This window comes from Rhyacophila brunnea, unplaced genomic scaffold (genome assembly GCF_057557595.1).
Source record: "Rhyacophila brunnea isolate RB1 unplaced genomic scaffold, BYU_Rbru_1.0 scaffold_17, whole genome shotgun sequence".
NCBI classification, from domain to species: domain Eukaryota; kingdom Metazoa; phylum Arthropoda; class Insecta; order Trichoptera; family Rhyacophilidae; genus Rhyacophila; species Rhyacophila brunnea.
In genome coordinates this window covers 13,393,508-13,418,222 of record NW_028232827.1, presented here as the reverse complement: position 1 = coordinate 13,418,222, position 24,715 = coordinate 13,393,508, and the positions used below count along the sequence as shown (strand labels likewise).

General features: G+C 33.0%; 1 long non-coding RNA gene across 1 annotated transcript; it reads right to left on the bottom strand.

Moving 5' to 3' along the window:
• Positions 1–1,537: 1,537 nt before the first annotated feature.
• Positions 1,538–19,976, bottom strand: LOC147073709 (uncharacterized). The gene is made up of 7 exons (XR_015070344.1): positions 19,760–19,976; positions 14,936–16,019; positions 13,195–13,375; positions 10,168–10,665; positions 9,029–9,102; positions 5,719–6,046; positions 1,538–2,850 (listed from the first exon to the last, which is right to left on the bottom strand). It is a non-coding gene; the product is annotated as an uncharacterized LOC147073709 (long non-coding RNA).
• Positions 19,977–24,715: the final 4,739 nt, after the last annotated feature.

Below are 24,715 nucleotides of genomic sequence, written 5' to 3'. Positions count from 1 at the left end.
AATCCCTAATGGAACTGTCAAAAGATTCTCGGTGTCCACCCGAATTCCGGAGTGGTGTAGGTCATAGCTGGGAAGGGCTAACAGGGATCTAGCCTGGGGGCCCGGGCTGTGGGGGCCCGGCGTGTCAGGTTGACCAGATAAGTGAGTTGAACACAGATCATAAATTAGCTTTAATAGTAAAAAAAGTCGCCTGCGGCGCTATTATACTTCATGGCCGTGATTATTTTCAATTATATAATTGTGCAATATATTTTTTGATTATTATGTATCGATACTCGACAGCTCCATTATTAAAGTATATGTATTAAAAATGGCGAATAATTCACTGTATGAGTACCTACCCTTAATTTGAACTAAAACACAATTTTAAAAACGTTAATGTAGTGTTTCACACTGCCTTTAATCTTAGCGGTAGGTAGGGGGGCCGCCAAATATCCTAGCCTGAGTGCCCGTTTCAGGATGTGGGGACCATGGTGTTGGTACACCGAGTGCAATAGAAAAAAGGCCGATAAACGAGAAATTAGGCTGTGAAGAAGAAAAAGAGCCTATGGGAGTAATTTACATTCTCCTCCTTGCCCCCCCCAATATTAAATCCTGGGTGCGCCACTGAAGTCAATTAAGGAAGCAAGTACCTATGCGGGTAAATTAAACATGTTTTTCGGTCAAAATTGTTTAAAACCAAAGTTTCAATACAACGTTTGATGAACATAATTATAATATATAAATAAATATCGAAGAATAATTCATTGAACATTACATAATATTATAAAACAATAATTTTTTCTATTCAATAATTAATACTTGTTAAGATTTGTGAATGTGCGGTGTTTATGGCACATTCTCAAATCTTATGAATTATTCGTTGAATTTTCAAGTACGTTATACCTAAGATTTAGAGAGATCCTGACGTCAGCAGCGTCAGTTAGTAATTGAGGTAATTGATGCCTTGATGTAAAGCACAAAAAAATCAATTGACATATTGATAACTAATTAATTTCAAGTTTCATTTCAACTAGTAATTAGATAAAAGACAGGTGGCTCAATTAACAAAATCCATTAGCGCAAATCCAGTGAATGCGGGTTTGCATCCTGCCAGGCGTCGTATTTTTTTTCATAGATTTTTTCTAGTAATTAGGTATTTTAAAATGATTTATGATCAATAAAGATTACCTACTTAATAGTATTTTATGTAGTTTGACTAGTAGGTATACAGAATTATTTATATAAGAAAATATCACTATATTTTTAATATGTCGCTAGAAAAATTATTTTAATCAGTCGTGTGATTTTCTCTCAATTTAATTATTGACTAATTTTCAAAATTTGGGCAGTTTGCTGGGTTTATAATTGGTATATGTTTTATAAATAATGTATACGTTTTATAAATATGCACAATTTTGCACTTTTTACTATACTGATACGCCTCTTTACCTGATTACTTCGCATAAAATTAGATCAAATGATATTTACTTATATGAATATATTATGTAGTAATAAGTAAATAAATAGATAATAATATATGTAAAAAATATATTTTGTCATGATTGTCATTCTACAGTGCAACTTTATATTGTGAAGTTAAGTTAAGTGGCATCTCTACGATAGGTTTTTCTTTATGTTTTACACGCATATAATATTCTTGACATCTCTTTCTAACATCCATATTGGGAATTATAATGAATGAAAACAATATTAGTCCTTCCCCCATTGCCACAATGTAGAATATGTACAATAAAAATATAGTAATATTAGAAGAAAGGCCAGTTATACAAATTACCCCGTAAATGATTAACATCGAAAAGCTGATGCAGACCTTAGTGAAACTTCCATATGTAAAGTATGATAGTTGAAAACAGCGACACGCAGAACGCGTGAATATAAGCTTACTGAGCAAAATAATAGACACTATTGGAATTAATACTGTAAACAGTGTAGACAAATATTCAAGAGTAGTCGGGTAACAAAACTCCACGTTTCCCTCTTTAAAATGTAAGAGATACGAATCCGAATCAATAAGCAATAACACAAAAATCGGTGCTGCAGGGAAAATCCATACTAATAATATTAATAATATTTTGACAAGTTTATTGTCTAGTCGTTTAATTACGGATGGACATGTTTTATTATAACTGGAAAATCCAGCCTCTGATAGAAACATCCAAGAGCACGAGCATAAAATACTGTAATGCAATATAATGCCGGTGCTTTTGCAAACTAACGGGTTAATTTTATCAAAATCTATAAATGATATAACACGTAAAGCCATCATACGTAAAGCAATACATATGAATAAATTCAGACATAATATGGTAGAAAAGTCATTTACCCTTAGTTGTGAAATCAAACATGTAAAGAAGATTACTATGATGCCAAGTAATGAAAATGTGAGGTTAACATTTGTTATATAAAATAATACCACGTTATGGTAATTTGCTTTTGTATGGTTATCGTATCTGAGAATTTGACCAAAGTTAGTTAGATTGTTGCATTTGCATATTACGTCCATCGGTCTTAACTTGTCAGGAGATAACACAATGCAATTATGTGTTAACCAAGCGGCGTCGTTATTGTTCCTGTAAGCACAAGCTTTCGTCTTGGTTGTTTCGTCAACATCAAAAACACGGAAATAAACTTCGACGTCCATCTCCTTAAAACAAGTTTTGTTGTCCAGTGATATGCTTATCACTAGACTGTTTACTTGCGAGTCACTGTTAGGTTCCTTTGAAAACGCTTTATCGTCTTTGTATACTCCAAATGATAACTGATCACTAACACCGTGGCAAATATTTGAAGGTATCACCACAATTACATCACTATTGGATTCATATAAATCTGGATTAAACACGTCACCTGAAAATGAAATAGACGAAATATTAAAAAAAAATCGGTACAAATCGGTTATCCTGGATACAGCGGCAAATACATTTTGAAAATAGCCGATATACTGGATTATTTGTTAGGTTAACATAACTTAACCTAACCTAGCTCAACTTTACTTAACCTAAGCTAACCCAAACTAACAAATAATCCAGTATATCAGCTATTTTCAAAATGTGTTTGCCGCTGTATCCAGGATAACCAACTTGTACAAAAAAATCAATTACCTACATAACAATATAATATATTGAAACTAATAGAACAGCGCACTATGAGAACTTTGGTGTATTAACTCCAAAAGTATAGTTTTGAGATATTATCAGCGTTTGAAGTTAGTTACAAATCATTAATTTATATCTGCAATATTGCGCTAAGTTTAAGAACAAAATAAACATATATATATATATATATATAATATCAAAATAATATACATCACATTGATGCATTACCATAGCATCAAAATTATACAACACATTAAGAAGATACTTCAGTGAAACGGCAAATAATTTTCAACTATATGCGCGACGAAATTTTGGACTCGCTGGCAATCGGAGAGCGAACGTCGAGGTGTGAATACGTCAATTTGTTTCGTGATGGCGACGGGGGTATTAATTCTTAAATCGTGTAAAGATGACTAAAACGCATTTACTTGAAAAAGAAAACATATCAATGAATATATTATTATTGTTACTAATAGAACAATAAACAGAACATTAAATGGACGCATGTTGGATTTATATGACAAATTATATTTCGTTCGGCAGGCGTCGTTTGCACAATCTTCGCGTCGCGTAGTCACGATCGTTTTAGACCGTGCCCCAGCTGAGGTATAGCCTTAATGCATTACCATAGTATATCTTAATAATATAGTAGAGCATTCAACTTCTTAAAATATTTTCAAAATACGATATAATATAAGTAACTCAATTATAACGAATTTACGTGTTGTTTGCGTTACTACGTTAAAGCAATAAATAAAGCAAAAAAAAAAATGAATAAAACTGTATTACTAACTACATAATGATAATTTTTGACTTAATACACTAAAGTACTCATGGAATGGTGTGGTTGATTATAATATTATGTCACAAATGTTTTAAAAATATGATTGTTTGAAAAGAGAAATTAGCTCGTCTCTAAACTAAGAGATGTCATGGAGAGTTGAAGTTTTGAGATGTTTTCTGTATAGATGCATCCACAAATTTATTTTGTCTGATCGGGTGACGGAAAGGACCGATAAGTTCTGTGATACTACGCAGAATAAAACCAGAAAACTACAGTACCTCAGCGACATTATGAGAGGACAAAAGTACAGCAATCCCGATATTCCCGACATTCATCGATAAGCGTAGCAGAAGACGACACCGTATTTCGCGGCTTAATCACCTCCACTGATTGGTAGGAATGCAGCCCCACTGAACTGTTCCGGGTATCAATTAATGATAAGGCTAAGGATAAGGATAAGATCGCCCCGATAGTGGCTGACCACCGCAAGGGGATGGGACGAATTAGAACAAAATGATAGATTTTTTCAAAATTCAAAAAGTGTCTGGAAACTATTATTTCAAAAATATATGTCATAAAATTACAAGAATAAATATCGAAGAAGAATTTCGTGTTTTATAACTTGTTTACTATGACAATTTTATTTATAACGTTATATAATATGTAGTAAATAAACAGATGGAGTGTTTATATGCAGAAATGCTACGATAATATTGGCCATAAAATTTAAGGTGAAGTCTTTACTGAGCCTTTTTAAAGAAGGCACCTAGCAGAAAAATATGAAGCTTACAATTTGAGACATTTTTTTGATAATTTACAATTTCAGCTGTATTGTATTTATAAAATAAAATAATTTTTCTTTTTAATGTTTTCAGATACATATTTATTAATTAAAACAGCTGAAATTGTAAATTATCAAAAAAATGTCTCAAATTGCAAGCTTCGTATTTTCCGCTAGGTGCCTTTTTAAAAAAGCTAATCTATAATATTTTTTATGCCTACATGCCTTCTTTTCAATTAAACTATCCTCCATGCTTGTATAATATAATAATAACGTACAAAAGACCAGAATATTGATTTTCAAACAAATCTGGAATAATATTCTACCTTTATTATGTGATTTTTTAGGTTGTTTGCTGGGTCGAAAAGTACCTTGTAAGAAAAACACTAAGTTGTCAACGCTGGTGCGAACTACGGTAAGTACACCGAACATCGTGGGCAATAGCCTACCCTTATAAATGCAAAACCAAGGCAATGAAACAAAATTAAATGTAATCACTGGAATTTCACTGACAAGGTTGAAAAATAATGAATTAATAATATTAAAATCATATTTTTTCTAACCTGCTGTTAGTGGTATAAGTTTTTATTCTCTCTTGTGACGGTAATTTTGGCGATCATATGTATTTTTATTTAAATTGTGTGAATATAACCATTTTTTTTTTCAGTTTAAATCTCATGTTTTAAACGTTCTGAATACTGATGATTTACGTCCACAATAGTTTCTATTTAAAAAAATGTATTAAATTTAAATATTTTAAATGAAATAATTTATAATGATAATTATTTTTTTGCAATCTAAATAAGTAATTATTGTAAAGTAACTTGTCAAGTTAACATTATGGTGGTTGAAAATATAAGTGCGATAAAAGTAATACTGACGATATAGATATAGATGATAAAAATACTGATAAAACTCTATGATGAGAAGAATTATATGTATATAGCAGAAAACTAAATTCGAACAAAGTTGCATAACAAACAATATACAGACACATGACTTCTTGAAAGATAAGTATGACTTATAATTAAAATTTAAAGCGTATTTTTTCCAACCTTCTGTTAGTGGTTCCATGGTATTCTCGCTGATGCCTTCGTCTCCAATCCTTTTGACTTTTATTCCGACTATTGCAGCTGGTCCCATCCTGTTTGCTGCCAATACCGCAATATTTGATTGTACTACTTTTATGTATGTCTTGTCCTGGGGAATCTCAACAGCATTTAATATTTCACCAAAACTTTGGACTACAGTTTGAGCAAGTCGGGCATTATTTTGTAGCATGATATTCATTTGTTTTACAGCAGTTTCTAGGGTGTTAGGCACTACCGGCTGTCTAAGCATGTCATGAAAGGTGTTTTTAATATTATTTTCATCGAACAATACCTGAAAAGCAAGCACATTAACGATAATACAAATCTTTAAAATACACAATATTATGTAGCGTTCACTGGTAATCTTCGCATTTCCACTCATCGTATTTTTTTATTCAACGAATAATTCGCAAGATTTAATAATTTAACATTCTTTTTATTGAACATACATAATTTGAAAACACTAAGTTTGTAACACTAGTGTTTTCAAATTATATATGTTCAGTATAAAAAATGATACATTTTAAAATTTTGTGAATTATTCGTTGAATAAAAATCGTGATGCGATTATACGTTTGAGTTAGAGTAATATCTAGCGTTCACTGATGATCTTCGCAATTCAACTAATCGCATATCTTTTGACCACGTCCGATTCTAAGGTGATCATCCGATCTACAGGCTGGAGGTTTGTATTAACATTTTTTTGTTTTTACGAGAAATTGATGTCAGCCACTTGCTCAACCATACGCTGACTCCAAAGATTTATATATATATATATTATATAATATTTGTATTTGCCTAACCTAGGATTCGAACCTGGTACCCACGATATTATAAGCTGACGCGTTACTTACATTTGTATTGTGTATCGTACAATTTCTTGAAAATCAGATGTTTCTAATATTCCTACAATAATACCAGTCGCCCACGATGGCCGCACAGCTTAAGCGTCGGCCTATAACGTTGTGGGTCCCTGGTTTGAATCCCGTGTCTGGAAAGTACGACTATTGTTTTTCAATTTGTATATGTACCTAATAGGCTGAGCAAGTGGCTGACATCCATTTTTCGTAAAAACCAAAATATTAATTATAATTATGTATTAATTAATAAGGTCTATAATATTCATTCTGACCTTGTCCGATACTAATAGGATCATATGGGCCTCCACAGAGTAGAGGTTTGTATTAACAGATTTTTTGTTTCGATCATGTTACGAGTTATAACAATCGCAGTAACGTCCCTAGGCAAAGTGTCGTCCTTACAAGCTTAAAATTTCATTTCCTTTCATTTTTAGTATCTACGATTTTAAGGGGGGACATGCTCAACGTAGGTCAAAATGCAGCTTTTATTCTATTTTCAAAGCATGATCCTGGACATTCCTTAAACGTTGTATATAATCTATTTATATAATTTTGAAGCCTTATTATCCTTCATATTTATTTAAAACATTTGATGACTGCATAAAGTATTTTTATTACATAAAATAGTATTCTTTTAAACCTCTCACTCTAATGTTTTAGAATATAGTCATATTTCAGTACATAAATTTGCAGTGGTGTTAAGATTTTTTACGTTTATTAATTTTTAAACGCATTTATAAAACCATCAGTAGGTATTATTTATGTCGACATTATTATAGTGAAATATTTACGATAAAAAATTATATTGATAATCTCTGTAATCCCAAATTTGACAATAATTAGGCATTTTATTATTCAAAAAATGGGCAATATTAACACATTTGAAGATAATTCTAAAGATACTCATTATAAGCTATGTCTGTGACCATTCAAGCGTGATAAACATCCTACGAATAATTATTGCTTTATAATAATTATTGAGCTAAGAATAAGCTAGGGTTTTTTTGAAATACGCCATTTTTTTGGCATTCCCCAGTGGTTAAGCTACAACATACGGCCGTAGCCATAAATTGACAAACGATAAAAGAAGTAGGGAGTAAGATCATGTTAACGCGCGTGTTTGAACGGAAACAATAGGTACATAAAAAAAATGAAAAACTTTCTAATGAGTCGACCGCACCGTTTGGTCCGTGGAAACCGCCACTACTCTCAAAAGTTGTAAAATTCGTGTTTGTTCCTTCATTTTCTGCCCCTAATCAACACGTAACATGCCTACCCCCATAGGACGTCAATGACCAGTCGCATAGAATACAGCAGGTTTCGGAAATTGATGAAATAGATGAATGATTGATGAATAGATGAAAATCCAAGAAGGTAATAGGTAAGCGTAAAAGTTTTTGAAGTTATACTTCTTTTGGGGCGTTTGGTAGAGAGTGAACCGCTACCACACCGAAAGTGCGCGACATTATGAAGTTAGCTGCGAATCAGTCAGCTGTATACAAACAAAGTTTCATAGTAGAATTGTTCCATTACCTAGGCAACGAATTTATTATTGTCGGCCATTTGCAATTCCTTACGTAAACAAACGATTAAACGTGTGGCAGTTGAGTAAGAGTGACAGTTGTTAGGTACTTTAAAAATAAAAACAACGAGAAATTATAATTATTTTGGTAATATAAGTTAGTGTATAAAAATAAATCAACAGCGCTCGAATAATCGGCCCGTTTTCTTGAGTTTGTAATTTAACAAGATAATTAAGAGCTATTCAAAGAATCTAGGTTATCACAAGTTTTGTTTTTGCTTTGTTACGCCAAAGAAGTATAACTTCTAACGCGCGTACATAAGTACACACGTCGTTTTTTTTTTTTTTTTTTTTAAATATTAATGATGTATGATTCTATAAATAATACACGTGCGCAAGGGAATTTGCGCAACTAATTAGCCTGCTAGTGGATAGAAAACCGCACTGCTTAATCAAGGTGATAACAACTGGCTAATTTCAGTGCAGTCGATCTGAACTCACGGCAGGTACACTGATTAAGCCGCTGATATACAACGTGATTGTGAAACTAATCGTTTGGTAGGGGTGTGAAACCTGGAGCCTAACGGAGAAACAAAAGAAAGGAATTCGATAAAATATATGAAGGACCCTATAATAGGCGTTCAAGCCCTGGGCATCCACCAGAGGTAGATAACGTCAAGAGGAACGAAAGAACATACTGAATTTTAAATCACCATGTTGGCAATTATCATATTAGCTGCTTGTAAAATGCGAGTACCTGTTGCGTTGCACGGAATCAGTCAGTGTTACCAGTGAATGTATGTATTATTGTAACACCGTGAAGGTAAAAAGGAAGTTGGAAAGTTGTAAATAGATATTTGGCGCAAAATAATTGTATTTTGTATTTTTTTACCGTTTGATCACATTCCCAGAAGAACCCAAAGTTGATTTCTCCTTTACACATACAGTAGGATAGAGCAGGATCATCTAAAAAACAAAATAGCTAGGTATAAATAATACATAGTCTCTTCATTTCAATTTAGGCCCTCCTGTATTGGAAGACCAAAGTCAATGGAGAATCAAATCGGAATGACATGGACCTATGGAGGCCCATATGATCCTATTACGATCGGATATAAAAAGAAGAAGAAAACTGAGACCATCCCAATAGTCCTAATCATGGAAATCTTTATATGCAATTCATTTTTCATATAGAATTTACTAATTCAGCAATGTTATTTCAGCTTGTCTCTTTTCTCCTTTACGCAGATGTACAAGTAATTAAGAAACTCAGAATGAGTTGAATAAATGTAAAGATAATTTTACGTGTAAATCTAATCACAAGTGTGTTATCGTCATAGATGAAGGCAATTTGTTTCACCTGCAATATAGTGCATGTGTCAGCCGTAGTTGTATTTTCAACAAGCATCTAATTTAAATGGGTTTTCACCAGCCTTTAGTACGTATTGACCAATTTTTTACATTTAAATAAGAACAAAAATCGCATTTAAATTGATTATTACTCCCCAATTTCAATTGTTTACTTATATCCCATAATTTTGACAGTTTTTTTAAAGATGCAGCTTCGAACCATACGTAGCCTGGCAAAACTCTGTTGATAGGAATACTTTATATACTGCTAAAAGTACCGTGAAAAAATATTATTTGAAAGAAAAGCTAAAAACGTTATTTAATTTGGTTTTTTTTATATATTTTTTTTTTTGAAAAATGAAACGCTAAAAAATGTTAAATATTAAATTTTTGGCAGGTATCACTTTACGAAATGAGGCTGGGATTCTAAAAATATTCAGGTCTATAAATTTACAATAATACAATGAAGTACTACTAATTTAATATTCTTAATTTTTTTATATTAGCCGTGGCTACACCAACCATGATTAAAAATATTTTTTTTCTGTTTTTTACACGCAAGCATAGAAATTTTGTCACCGCTGGATTAGAAAATCGCTGAATAATTATTATATATCAGGAAATAGCTGCAACTAGGCTCATTGTCTTCAAGCATTTAACAAAAAAATATGTCACACTTACTTTTAAGATCATTTGGCAATTCCTCACAGTCATAAAGATTTCTTTCATATATAACGATGTACCCTTGATGAGTGGTTGAAATTGGAGGTTTTGAATGAATCAGGATGGAATTATTTTGATACTCTATTTTATATGTCACTGACGGAAAATCTGTTTTTATAATTTCACTAATAATTGTTTTATTTCTCTCGTATTCGGGAAATTTCAGCAAATATACTTTCACATCATTCGCTGAATTGCGATTAGGGCGAAACAAAATTTTGTTTGATTCATAGTCAAAAATTTTATTTAACATAATACACCGATAATATCCATTGTCCTTTCCCTCAACAACGTATTTTGATAGCGTATTTTTCTGAGAACTAACTCTTGGTATATAATTTATTCGTGCAGTTGTTTGGTAATGTGTTCCAGAGTCAGTCAAACAGGTAATCATTGTATTTTTAAGGTCAAAGTCTCCTTCAACTTCTAATATCAGTTTTTCCTTATACTGTCCGGCTAAAATAAAAATGAACACATTTTAATAATATTTAAATGTCACTTATCAGTCTCGCACACAAGGGGGATTCGGCTACAGAAAATGTAGCCTAAAAATATAATATATAAGGAGCTACGACGCTACTCCAAAACGGCATATTCCAGAGCAAAAGTTTATATGGCCAATATCTATATCAACCCAAAAAAAATCACGGAATATGAATATTTACTGTTTTTCATACAGTATTAATACAACAGATGAAATAATGCAATGGAATTAATGGCCAAGGTGGTGTTCAAAGGTCTAAAATGAGAATTTGTGGTATTTTTGTGAGCTTAACTTTCATAATCAGCTGTAGACTACGTTATTACGTGTATGTCATTATGATACCTTCTCCTTTTTATGTTAGAAATAATTAACAAGTAATGACCCCATAAATATTAATATTAATATTATCAATGAGTACTATTGTAAACGTCAAAATTGAATATTATTAAATTTTTGGTATATAAGATATCCGTGGTCATGTGACTATATACTTTTCACCTTTGAGCTTTAACCATTGCTGTCTTTTTTCCACGTTTTTTTAGCATCCTATAAAATTTTATAGTTTCTTATATATTTCTTCACTAATTCGGAATCTTTTATATCCTTTGAAAAGGAATATTTAGAGTTTATAGCCAATTTTTCGTATTGTTTTTACTTGATTTTGAAGGTTTTGAAATGAGGGTTTCAAAATCATTCGAAAACATCCGAGTGCTACGTACATTATACTTATCATTTGTGTTGAGTATTCTTGAATATGCCAGCATTACTTGGAGTCCTAATAGGTCCATCCACAAAATTAAGTTGGATCGAGTCCACAATAGATTTCTTAGATTACTCTACTTAAGAACATACTGGTTCTTCCGTTATGATAATGATAATAAAATGAATTTTCCGACTCGTTTTCTTCTGGGTATGTTATCAATGCAATCTCTGTCCACCCGAAGAGTGATTGCTCTTTTAAAGCATTTCTTTATACTTCTTCGTGGGTTCATTTACAATCTGTATATACTGGCAAATATAAATTTTCATGTTCCCACCAATATCACTCGTAACTCTACGGTCTTCAAGATACCTTGTCGCAGGACAGATGTTATGTTTCATGATGCTGTGTATCGTGCATATCGTATCGTTTTTATTAACTATATAATGTTCATGGACGTTTTAAATAAGTTAGATTTATAATTGTACATAATATTATCATGTTTCTTTAATATCTATATAAACACATGCTGTCTTTTCTACTTTCTTATTATATTAGTTGTTATTTGTAATTAAGATATTTTTATAATTTTGTATTTAGTATGTATTATGGCACATTGGCCAATAGCTGTAATGCCGTAATACTCTTTTTCTAAATAAATAAATGATAATGATGTGGGGGAAGGATTTAATCGAGCACTTGAAATATAACATTGTATGAATCGGAGCGCTCGATAATTTTACGAAAATATTGAATTATGCAAGTTTTTTTGTTATATATATAATACCTTATAATCTTATATAATATATACTTGGTTTACTATGCAAACCCTTTATGTCTGTTTTATGAAAATGTTCAGGAGAGAGTTAAAACGTATTATTATTTACATTTCTTTTATACGTATATAACAAAGTTTTTTCTACAATATTATTTAAAGTACACTCTTTTTTGATATATCATAAATTTAAAACTTTTTTATTTATAAAAGAAATGTAATACATAATACATTTTAACTCTCTCCTAAACATTTTCATAAAACAAACATAGAAGGTTTGCATAGTATGCCAGCGATACATAAATAGCTACCTTAGACGGAAACATGCAATACAGTCTTTATTTTAGACATCTTTAGACAATTGTAATGATTTTCATAATAATTCTCGATTCGAAACGACATTTTTATTTTTTCTAAACAGAGCGGTAGTATCGAAGATTTCACGAACTAAAACTACTGTGCTCCCCGCATCCCGAATTGCCCTCCGTCAATCGAAAACTCACGGAAATTTACAAATTTAATTTAAAAAATACTGGTCTACGTTTGCTTGAATCGTTTTTTTCGTTAATTTGTAGGATAACGAGACAAATGTGCTGTATAAAAATATCTGGAGATAATTAATTACAAAGGGTTACTAAAAGTGGTATTCATATTATTATTAACCTCAATATCATGACGTATATTAGGAAAAAAAATGTTTTTGTGACCTTCTGAGACTTTTGAAAATTATGTATTTTCTAAAATATAATAAATTTGTGATACTATCACAATAATTACTATATTAATGCAAATCAACACAATGAATTCATTATTGCAATGATTTAAAATACTATTTTCAACTGTTTTTCAAAATAAATAAAAATTGTCTGTGTAAAGTGATTAACACGTTTTTTGTGTCACATTTTGTTTTAAGCAGTTTGCCACCCAAATAATTATTATTGAAATAAAATAACGTCATGAAAGAATGTAGGTACAATATACTAGATACCTAACTTATTTCGGAATAATAAATGCATATAAGCTTACCAAGGTTGTCTGGGTCGACTTCTTTTTCAATATAAAGGCGTATCTTTATATAAGGCAATTTTGGAGAATATTCACAAATTAAATTTTTAAACCTACGTTCCTTTTCCCATACATTAAATTCAGTCCTTTGGTAACTTATGCTGGATAATTCATGTGTATTACTCAAATTCAATTGAGGAACCTAAAAAAAATGATAAATATTAACGATGAAACACAAAAAATTAGAAACTAGGTAAGGTGGGTCACTAGGTACGTTTAGTAAAATTAGCATCATTGATGGAAGTCAATGCACTGTTGGATGAAGGCTTCTCATAGTTTAATTTACTGTCATTAAATAGTGAAAAAGTTTAGATTTTCGATAATGAATTAGGTCATTTTTATATGGGATAAACATAGGGTAGGCTAGGTTTGGCGTAGAAGGTATTATTATGATTTCGATTGATATCAAGTCAGCGTGGCCAATTGAACCAATGTGTGAACGGACCCCCAAATACCTCTGTTCAGTCGGATCCCATCAGCAGGTAGTCCCAGAGAACATGGTCAGCGTCTTGATGGTCATGGTTGCATGCAAATTCTGTCCTATTAAATGAAAACCATGCAGCTTGGCTGCGAAGTCACCATGGACGGCCAGGGACTGGCTTACCCATGTAGATATTTCAGGAGAACACAAACATGGACCCTCCAAATTAACCCAACCCGCACCACACTCGGTCTTAATCGAGTGATCACGAGACCCTACGTTTGGGTGTAAACCATTAGCAGTTGTTCACGCCTGGGAATGTCTCAGGAGCAGTTACTCAAGTAAGCTTTGACTGAGTTTATTAAAAGACGTAATTTGTAAAAAGTGCTATGAGAGAGAGAAAGGCACGGAAACTTAACAAAAATAAATGAATTTGATGATGTAGAACATACAAAAAACAAATCTAACATTCCCAGAGGATATGGCTTGCATCCTGTAGTTCTGCGCCACATGGACATGTCGGCAGAGTAACAAGTCCAAGCTCGTAGAGCTTGGCAGCGAATCCACCTTGGCCGGTCAAAAACTGACTGATACGGTGATCCGGAGTCAATTTGGTTATCTCCGAACGCCATTGTATATTCGGAAAGAACCTCATATGTCTGCCTGCCTTTGGTAGAAGCAGCCAAGTCTTCGACGCCGCATCCAACGTTATCAGACGTAGGTATTATCTGCTTCCTCAAGGATACTTTTTCAGTATCAAGGTTTGAAGGTGGGGCAAGTTGTAAGTCACTAACAACGGCCTTTATAATATTATACTAGAAATGCTTGAACTAACCTTACTATAGGGACTATAATATGGAATAAAACGCCACCGGCCTCCATCTTTGCCGCCTTTGATTCCGACTGGATACTCCAGAAATGATGTTATGTGGATATGATAATATGAAAACCAGTAGCATGCATTGTTTTTACTTGTAGGTATTCATACATATATTATATACCTGCTATTTGCGACAAATTATCTCTTTTGTAACTAAATAGGTAATTCAATCTTGGCTGGCGACCGATGAATTAGTTTTGTATGTTATGTTACAGTTACAGCGTAGTAGTTTTGATATGGGTATTATAAAATTAATGTTTATTTAATATTATTGAAACGGAAACATAAGATGTTAATATAAGTAAGAATAGCACAAAACCTTCAAATATTATTACTACATAATGTGAATATAAAAATTTAAAGAGATAATAATCTATTATAGTGGAAACGCTTGAACTAACCTTGTTATAGGGAGTATATGGAAGAAACCGCCACTGTCCTCCGTCTTTGCCGCCTTTGATTCCAACTGGATACTCCGGAAATGATATTCCGCCATTATCAAAGTCAAAATACTTTGAATAAATATATCCTTGCTGTAGAAGATATCCGGAATCATTACGGCAGATATCGGCAGCTTCTGACGAAGTAATTCCAACATTAGCCGTTTCTTGTTCAATCGTCATACGCTTTAAACATGCAATCACTGGCGATATAAATAGCGTTGATTGAGAGGGACAAATTTTGAAATTATCCATTTTTTGTAATAACGGTGAAATTATACAGATACCATGGATGTTTTTTTTGCACCCCACAGAATGAGAGCGAACAGGCGCTATATTAACAACAGCACACATATCTGGGGCATTCATGGGATTTTCTTTTATAGTTCCCTCGGGTTTCCAAACCTCATCGAATAATACAACACTATGCTGGCTTATTATTAACGGTCCACCGTCATAATCTCTTATATTGTCACTCCAATATAATTGGTATTTCCATGATACATAATATTTTTTTCCTCCCGTAAGATTATAATTTTCAATAAAATCTGACTGTACACGGTTTATAGGGCACCTATTAGCTTTATCAAGAAGTATCCCTGAATCTTGTTCATGGTAACACAGTGTGGAATCACGTAAAGGAAATGGTGAAATATTGTTAGAGCAACCACGTGGTTTATTAGCTTCACTTTGACATAAATTACAAAACACTGCCAGAAGTACAAGTATAATTCTAGTGAATCCCATCAAACGCATCGTGGAAATATTCTGAAGAGACGTTCACCAGCTCTATTTTTTATTGTATACTATCATATCTCTGATCTTGATACCCTGACTAATATGCGTCTTCTGGCGGCGAATGAGCGATTGCCGTAATCCGAGGAAGATGCTCGATCAATTCCCAGGGTGTAGCGAAGATGTGGACTGCTGGAGAAATAATGTGGAGAGTGATTCCGAGAAGCTGTTTCTTTTAGGCGACTGGCTTAATTTTTGCTGTAGTCCCATCGAAGAAGAAGAAGATAAATGTCAAGCACTGATTATTTCTCTGTAAAATAATGTTAAAAATCACTGAGTAAGTTAGAATTCACAAATTAGGTCATTGCATTAAATGTTTTGTGTTTTATTTTTTTGTATTTTAATGAAAAATCATGTAAGTATTGTAAGATTACAAAAAAAGAGTATATTCAACATCGAAAACCAAATAATAACTATATTAGAGCAAATCACACATTTAATTATTTAAATGAAAAAGATAATGGAGTATTTCTTAGTTACTTAATATTATATACCTAATCAATGTTAACATAATTTAATTCGAAATTTCACATTATTTTTCTACGAACTTTGTACTGATATCCCGTGTTTGGAGCATTGGAATTTTCATAAAATTTAATTTAAAACAGTGATATTACCAATTCCCATTATGTAGTTACAGTTAATATACGAAAAATCATTTAGCACGAGTGCAAGTATAAACCATAGATTAAGTTAATACAATGTTGATAAAAAACGACCATTAAAAAATTATTATTAATATCTATAATAGGTACTTACAAAGGATGTTCAATAAAACTGTTTAATCTATGTTAGACAATATCTAGACAGTACGTTTACTAGAAAGAAAATATTACTTATTCAAGTCACATAAATTGTTGATCGTGTGATCGTGTATATTTCAAACAAACTGAATAAATGTTAATCTTAAAAGGCGTGTACTGTATTTCTTTTTAAATATATTAATATTATCAGGTGTTTTATCTATTAGTATGATAACAGTAAGCAGATAAACAGATATTATAAAATTTTTAAAATTTATACAGGTAGTGTGTTTGAAGGAAAAGAAGAACCAATACTATGCACACTTTTCCATGGTTATACATAACTTAAAAACATAAATTTTACAAACAAGCTGAAAACTGACTAAAAATATCTCCCGCGACCAATAGAAAATACAAAATGAAACGATTCAATTACAATTATAATAATTACAATTACAAAATATTAGTTTTTTTGTCGAATCTTTTGTTGTTGCGTTATAAAATCATATATTTTTAATACTTATAATCGAGATCTTAACCTAGGTCTGAGACTGCGTATGGTACGTTGTTATGTAATCTCAATTCTTTTCTATGGTATGGAAGTATGGACGCTAAACCAAGAGATGTCACGGAGACTTGAAGCTTTCGAGATGTGGCTGTATAGACGCATCCTCAAAATTCCTTGGACTGACCGGGTGACAAATGTTGAAGTTCTCAATCGAATGGGGAAAAACCGAGAAGTTCTACGTAGTATCAAAACCAGGAAACTACAATACCTCGGTCACATTATGAGAGGACAAAAATACAGCATTCCCCAACTTGTCATTCAAGGAAAGATCAATGGAAAGCGTAGCAGAGGACGGCACCGTATTTCGTGGCTTAAGAACCTCCGTGATTGGTACGAGTGCAGCTCCACCCAACTGTTCCGGATTGCAGACGACAAAGATAAGATCGCCTTGATGGTGGCCAACCTCCGCTAGGGGATGGCACAATATGAAGAAGATAATATACAAATTTGGACCTACGTTATAACCGAAAAGGGCAACTAGTGAAAGCATGTAATATACATTGTTATATATATATGTAGGTATATCACTAATATTCTGTGACCCTTATGCCTTAATTTACCTTCTAAATGATAGCGAAAAATTACTATTCCTCGTTATTTAATTTTTATGGAGATAATACGTGTTTGAAAAAAAAGAAAAGGTAGTTTTCTGCAGCTGTACATACATACCCACGATGGCCGAGCGGTAATGTATCCGCTTGGTAAGTCGAGGATTTCGGGTTCAAGTCCCGGGTTTGGCAAAAATTCCCATATTGTTTTTCAATGTGTGTTTGAATCCAAAACATGGACCTCTAACAGGTTGAACAAGTGGTTAACATCCATTTCTCGTAAAAAAAAATAATGTTATGAAACCTCTTCGTGAGGCGGCCAAGATCCATACCGGGTTGTGGAGCCAATTACATATTTACATACTTTTACATGGTTATACATAAACATAAGTTTTACGAACAATACCTACACCAGAGAACTGACTAAACATAAGTATCCCGCAAACTTACTAGAAAACACAAAATGACACGACTCAGCACTTTTAAATATATAGTTTCTATTTTCAGAGTGTGACAGTATTGCCGACCGTACTATAATTATAGTATTTGTACTATATTTTTGGTCCGCGTACTATATACGATATTAAATAGGTATAGTACGTCCAAAATAATATAATTTTAAATATTGGAAAACATGTATTTGTATCTTAAAATTATTAATTTTGACATTAAAAAATACGCAAAATATACTAAAATTTCAATATTTCTATATTAGATAATTATCAATTGTCAGAATGCGTTCCGCATATTATGTATACGAAAAGTCTCTCCGCGCCTAGTCTATATAGTATAGATAGACTATAATAAATTGGTGCAAAATACAATAATTTCAAAACAAAAGACAACTTGTCAAACGAAGAAAAAAAGGTTGCTCGAAACAAGTAAAAAAATTCTAGACTTTGATTTAAAATGGAATATATTGAATTGAACTTAAATAAAAAAGGCAATTCGGATATCTCAAATTCTTAGTATTTTTTTGTGAGAAACAAAAAACGGCACAAGTCTGTTTACTGGAAACCAGGCGGGAACTACGGCAATTTTCATAACCGATTTCGGCAAAAATCATGAAATCAAGAATGATAACCTAACCTAACAAATAATCCAGTTTATCGGTTATTTTCAAAATTTGTTTGCCGCTGGCTTCTTCTAAACGGACAAAAACCCAAAAACTATACATTTTCAACACAAATGACGACGCGTATTATATTTATTGCCGAAATGATAAAATTTCTTGAACCGCGTACTATAATTCGTAATATAGGTTCGATCTTGACGTAGCGATCGCTCGCGAAAGTAATCGTGGTTTGATAGTGATATGAGTATTATAAGGATAGGAAGCATTGTGGCCTTAGTTGTTGAGCAACAATTTCTTTTATGTCAATATCAACATTTTTTGTGGCAACTCTAATTATATTTGGTGCTTTTTACTGTTTCTCCATCATCGTAATCTGTCAGTCGCCATTTTGAGAGACGGAGAATTCGAGAAATTCCGATGCCCTGCTTAATTATAACACCTCTTACGACCGAAAAATGCTAACACCGGCCGCCGTCATTAACTGTCACGTTAGTTTTTTAGAGTAGGTATACAACGCAAAACCACGTCCATAGACTAAGATCGCACACTGAGATCTTATATTATTTATATTATACACCGTCCCTCGTTTCACACCCCAAACCAAACCGGCGAATTCAATTAATAAAAAATTTCAAAATTGTGGTATTTTTGACGTACTATACTTTTTTAATAGTACGCGGACGAAAATGTAACTTTTCGAATAGTACGCGAACCAAAATGTACTATACTTATAGTTCGGTTGGCAACACTGCGCTCACTGACAGATGACAGCGGCCGGTGGCGGAGAACCAGTAAAAAGACCCTATATATATATAATATATTATGTACTTCGGAACATAGAAATGAGTCCAAAATCTCTCATTTTCGGGTATTTTTCTATATCCAAAAGTTTGAACACTTCTATGCCAGTTGCTCCACTAGATGCAATAAATGGGTCAGTCTGAAGGTCGCATAATTTCAATTGATATTTAGGATCAACAGAGCTAATACTCAGCGGTCATCATATTGAAAAAATCTTGTACTCGTATTAAAATCTTCAGTCAGGGTGTGGCTTACGTTGCTTATAAATAGATAGGTAATCAATCTCCCACCGTTCTTGAAATTCTGGATTTTCAACTTCAATCTTTCTTTTATTAGTAGCACTCATATTTAAGGAATGTTTAAATAAGCGAATAAATATGAAGTTCAATTGTGTTATATCACACTTCACTGATGGAAAACAACCCACGATAAATTTAACACAGCCATGCGTTATCAACTGTTTGGTGGGAACAGTGTTGCCAAGTCAAAATTTAAAATTTCAGTAGAATGTGACAAAAAAATTCAGTAGATTTGACAAAATATCAGTAGATTTCAGATTCTGAATACCTACTCATTGAATGACCAATTCTTTTCTGGATTTTCAAAAAATTACACGTAAAGTAATTAACGTCTCGTTTTTTTAGAGTAAAATACCGCGTAAGGTAATTAACGTCTCGTTTTTTTTAGAAAAAATTCAGAAAGTTCAAAAATAATTAGCGAGGGCTTCAAGAAATATTCCATTGCAAACTTATTTTCCAAATTTTCATTTCATTTCAGTGCATTAATCATGTCAAGTTTACTATTAACATAATCATGAATTTACTCACAAATATTATGGAATATTAAGGATATTAAGAATATTAAGAATATTAAGGAAAGAACTCACCTTGTGCAGATAACAAACGACCTTGATGCTACTTTAGAATATTATGGTCTTGTAATAATAATTATGAAATAAAATAACAATAATAAAACTATTCATCACCATCTATTTATTGTTTTATTTATTGTTTGTTTTCGTTATTATTGTTTTCTACACAAAATAATGTTAAGTTTATAATACGATTTATCACTACACTTAAGTAGGCACCTAGTTATTTTTATATCACTGGTTTCACGATTACTACTAAGGACAATTTAAAATGTTTTCTGAATAACAAATGAATCAGGAAAAATATTTTAAGAAGTTCAAAAATAATAGGTATCAATATTAACGAACTTGTATTAATAATTTTAATATTGCTATAACTGCTGCTATCGGAGAATGCTAGAATAAAACTGATGAAAATTAAGGGCACAGTAGAAACCATTTTCGACTGTCTAAACTCTAAACAATCTGATGAAAACAAAACTATAAAAAGTAGGTACTAGGTAGGTACCCAGTTGTTCCTTGTTCGAGTTTCGAGATCCCATTGTTTGGTGTAATTAAAATAATTCCTAGTTATAGAAAGGAAATCTCTCCATTCGCGATGTTTTATTCAGTTTTATTTTCATTCTAAATATCATGAGAAAGTTTTAGTTATAGATATGCCACCATAAATTGTCCGGTTTTCGAATTTAGTACTAAGCTCACCACAGTATAAAAAATATTGAATGATATATCAAAATCAGCATGTGGCGCTCTCACTAATCGGAAGACTTATAAATTGTTATATCATATAATTATGTACATTCACCTTTACTTGCTGAAAGGTTCTTGAGAAACCTGACCTAAAATTTAAAATTGCTATTCAGTAATTAATACATAACCAAATTAAATGTTCAAATTTACTTTATGTACCTGAGCCGGATCCAAAAAGTATCATTCATTCGAACTTACGTGCATAAGAAAAATATTTGAAACCAGAAGAAAAAAGTTTTTTTGCGTTCTAAAAAAAATATTTGTGGACAAAAACCCTTTGTACTAACAATGATTGAAATGTTTGAATAATGTCTCTTGTTCTTCGGTTTCCTTCTTATCAGCTTATCACTTAACAATGATGCAATTGTTCATCCCCATAGCATAGCATGAAAATATAATGATTATTGAGTCATGTTACGTTATGGTGTGACGTTTTACGTAATAAATAATAATAGGTAGGTATTAATTTATTATTTTCTAAGCAATGATGATGTCAGTGGGTTAAAATGCCGGTATTGGGTAGCGTAACAATGCATCCTTTGTTAATTTAGAAGCGTGTATCCAAATCAACAAAGGCGTGCGTAAATCTTTTCAACTTTATTAATAAATTCACCATCGTTGACTTAAAAATATGGGAAATAGCCAAATATCAGTAGATTTCATGAATTTCGAAAAAAAATCAAAAATTCAGTATATTAGCAAAAAATATCAGTAGATCTACTGAAATTTCAGTAGACATGGCAACGCTGGGTGGGAACCATGTGGGAACGCTTGGACCACTTTCGATCATAGATAATATCCAATAATATCTTTCGATCGATCGGACCGACAAGGGATGACGTTTGGCAAAATGTTGCCAGACAAATAAAACTAATTAGTCATATTTATTTATTTGTAACGCCATATTTTAATTCTCATCAAAAAGTTTATGTATTTTTCAAGCTGGAAAAATTAAGCAGTATATTTCTTGGTTTGAAAAAGTATTTTCATTATTTAGTATCATAATGAAATGTTTTAATATTTTAATTTATGATGGGTAATTCTATCCCCAATGTTTGATGAAAAATTTACTGTACAGCTCGCTGCCCGCCAGTTGGACAGCGCTGTTCTAAACCATTAGCGCTTGGCCGTAGTCATGGGGCGTGTACGACGCGGAATAGGCGCGGGGACGGGCACGGGTAGAGTGTCCGTAGTAGCCCGCGCGCGTCCGGTCTTGTTCAGCGTCAAATCAGGGATAGGAAACCATAAACACAGAAAAGTTTTTGCTGGAAAACTCCTTTTTGAAATGGCAAAACTTTGCAGCAAAATATGGGGACAATGAAATCAATATGGAAAGCACTTTAACAGAAGCATTTTATAACTTATACAAGAAACTGCGGGAACAACCAGACAAATTTTTCGAATAAGAGTAACATGAGCAAATATTTGATTAAGTATATTCTAATTGATTTAAGGTTTTTACTATTCTTTTTGAGTCATTTTCGGCATCTTCAAACACCACCAATGGTGAATACATACTGTCATCTAATACAGTTAATTCCTGTTTATTTGGTAAATTTATATTTATTAATTTAAATTCCATCAAGTACCCTTGGTCGATAATATAATTTGATTATATATTGGATAATATTATATAAGGAAACTAAGTTTAAAAATGAATTTTCGGTTCATATGGTGTGAATGTAGGTGTAGAATATACGCTTCATAACTTTGCACCCCGGATCTAGGATGGAAATGACGTACCTACTGATACCGGGGGGAAAGATAAACTCACATGTAGGTAGATGTGCGGGTCCGGTATCACTTCGGGTTGCAGGTCATGTGTGACATCGGGACAATTAGGATAAATCATAACACAGAAACTTTCGATTTGACAGATTCTCCGCGGAGACGTTTAATTACATTAAATTATACAAGTTTGCAACACAAGGGTTCAGCATGAGTGAGATAAAGTAACGTTAAATTGACGAGGTTATACAATTCATGTCGATGGCTAGCGTGCACACGGTATTCAACTGGATCACATTTCACTTTGCATTTTATTTCACATGGACGTGTTCACACAATTGAGAGATCGGAGCACTTTATCGGGGACGCGATGCGCGTTCCGGGATAATTATGTGAATTAATATTACCACATTATCGGTAAAAGGACTGATTACAATTTAGAGAACATATTATCCGGCTTATATCAACAACCACGCCGCCGCCCGCAGAAGCGGCACGTCCGTTTGGGGACGATTTCCCCACCTCCGATATATTTAGGGGTCGGTTGACAACTAGATATTTTTTTCCAAAAAGCCTGTTGGTTGGTAAGGAGACGAGGGACGACCGCCACGGCTGTGGGATGAGGGGAAGTTATTCGGCCGACTAAGGGGACTTTCGTCCGTCTGGCTTGCTCAAGGTCGGATGCAGGTACCTGCAGTGTGCGCTTGAAAGGAACGTCGTGTAAAAATGCGTTCGTAACAAAAATGTTTGAAACATTCCGTTTGTACTGCAGGGCTGTTTAACTTTTTCAGGGGCATTTTAATATTGAAGTTAAATTCCTGATACGGCATTCGAGACCTTTTTATGGAGAAGGGTTGTATTTGGTAATACTACTTAATATATTTTATTTTTATTATGTTTATTTTTTTTATTAAGGAAAACAAACATTTACATAGATTACAAAATAATATGTATAAAATAGACTAGAAAAAAGATATTGCAACCAGCAAAGTTAACATATAAATTATAATATAGTTAAGCCTAACAATATTATATAAAGCAAGAAGAACATAAAATACAGAGAAATTAGATAAAGAGATAAATGAGAAAGAATATTGAATAATAATTATAGACAAAAATATAAGTAACATCAGCTATAAGTAAGATAAGTATACAATATTATATGTGTGTTAAGAATTATTATTGAAATTTAAACATATTATTTTTACATATAATATTATTTATATAGTAAAAAATGCAAAATTATAAAACGTATACCTATTTTACATCACTTCTTACTATCTATGCTTTGCGAAGATAATACCACAAATGCACCTGACGCGCGCGGTAAGCTTATGATGGTTTGAGACACCCGCTACTCGCTCGTTTCCCGCGGTGGCGCTCGTGCATGCAGTACGGACATCTCTATGCACGCAGTATGGGAAGAGCCCGCCGCATGTACGATCTTGCCCGCACCAAGCTACACGCGCCAAAACAACACGCGCGAACACCCGTCCCCGCGCATTGTCTACGGACACGTCGAGACGTGTTCATACGTTTGAGTTACCCGCCCCGCCGCCGCCCCGCGCCCGCCAAACCACCACGTCCGAGCACTTAGCGCTTGGCCATAGTCATGGGGCGTGTACGACAGGTCCATTTACCTGGATCACCCAATGTTAAAACTCCAAAATTTTTGGGTGCGTTTGTTTGTGCATTGTTAGTGCACGTTTGTGCATGATTTTTTTTCATTTGTGCACCTATAATAACCGAAAAATTCCAATTTCAAATTGGGTGTTCCAGCTAAACGTTGGGTCACCCCATGTTGAAATTTCAACCTTTTTTGAGTGCATTCGTTTGTGCACGCGTTTTTTTCGTTTGTGCAC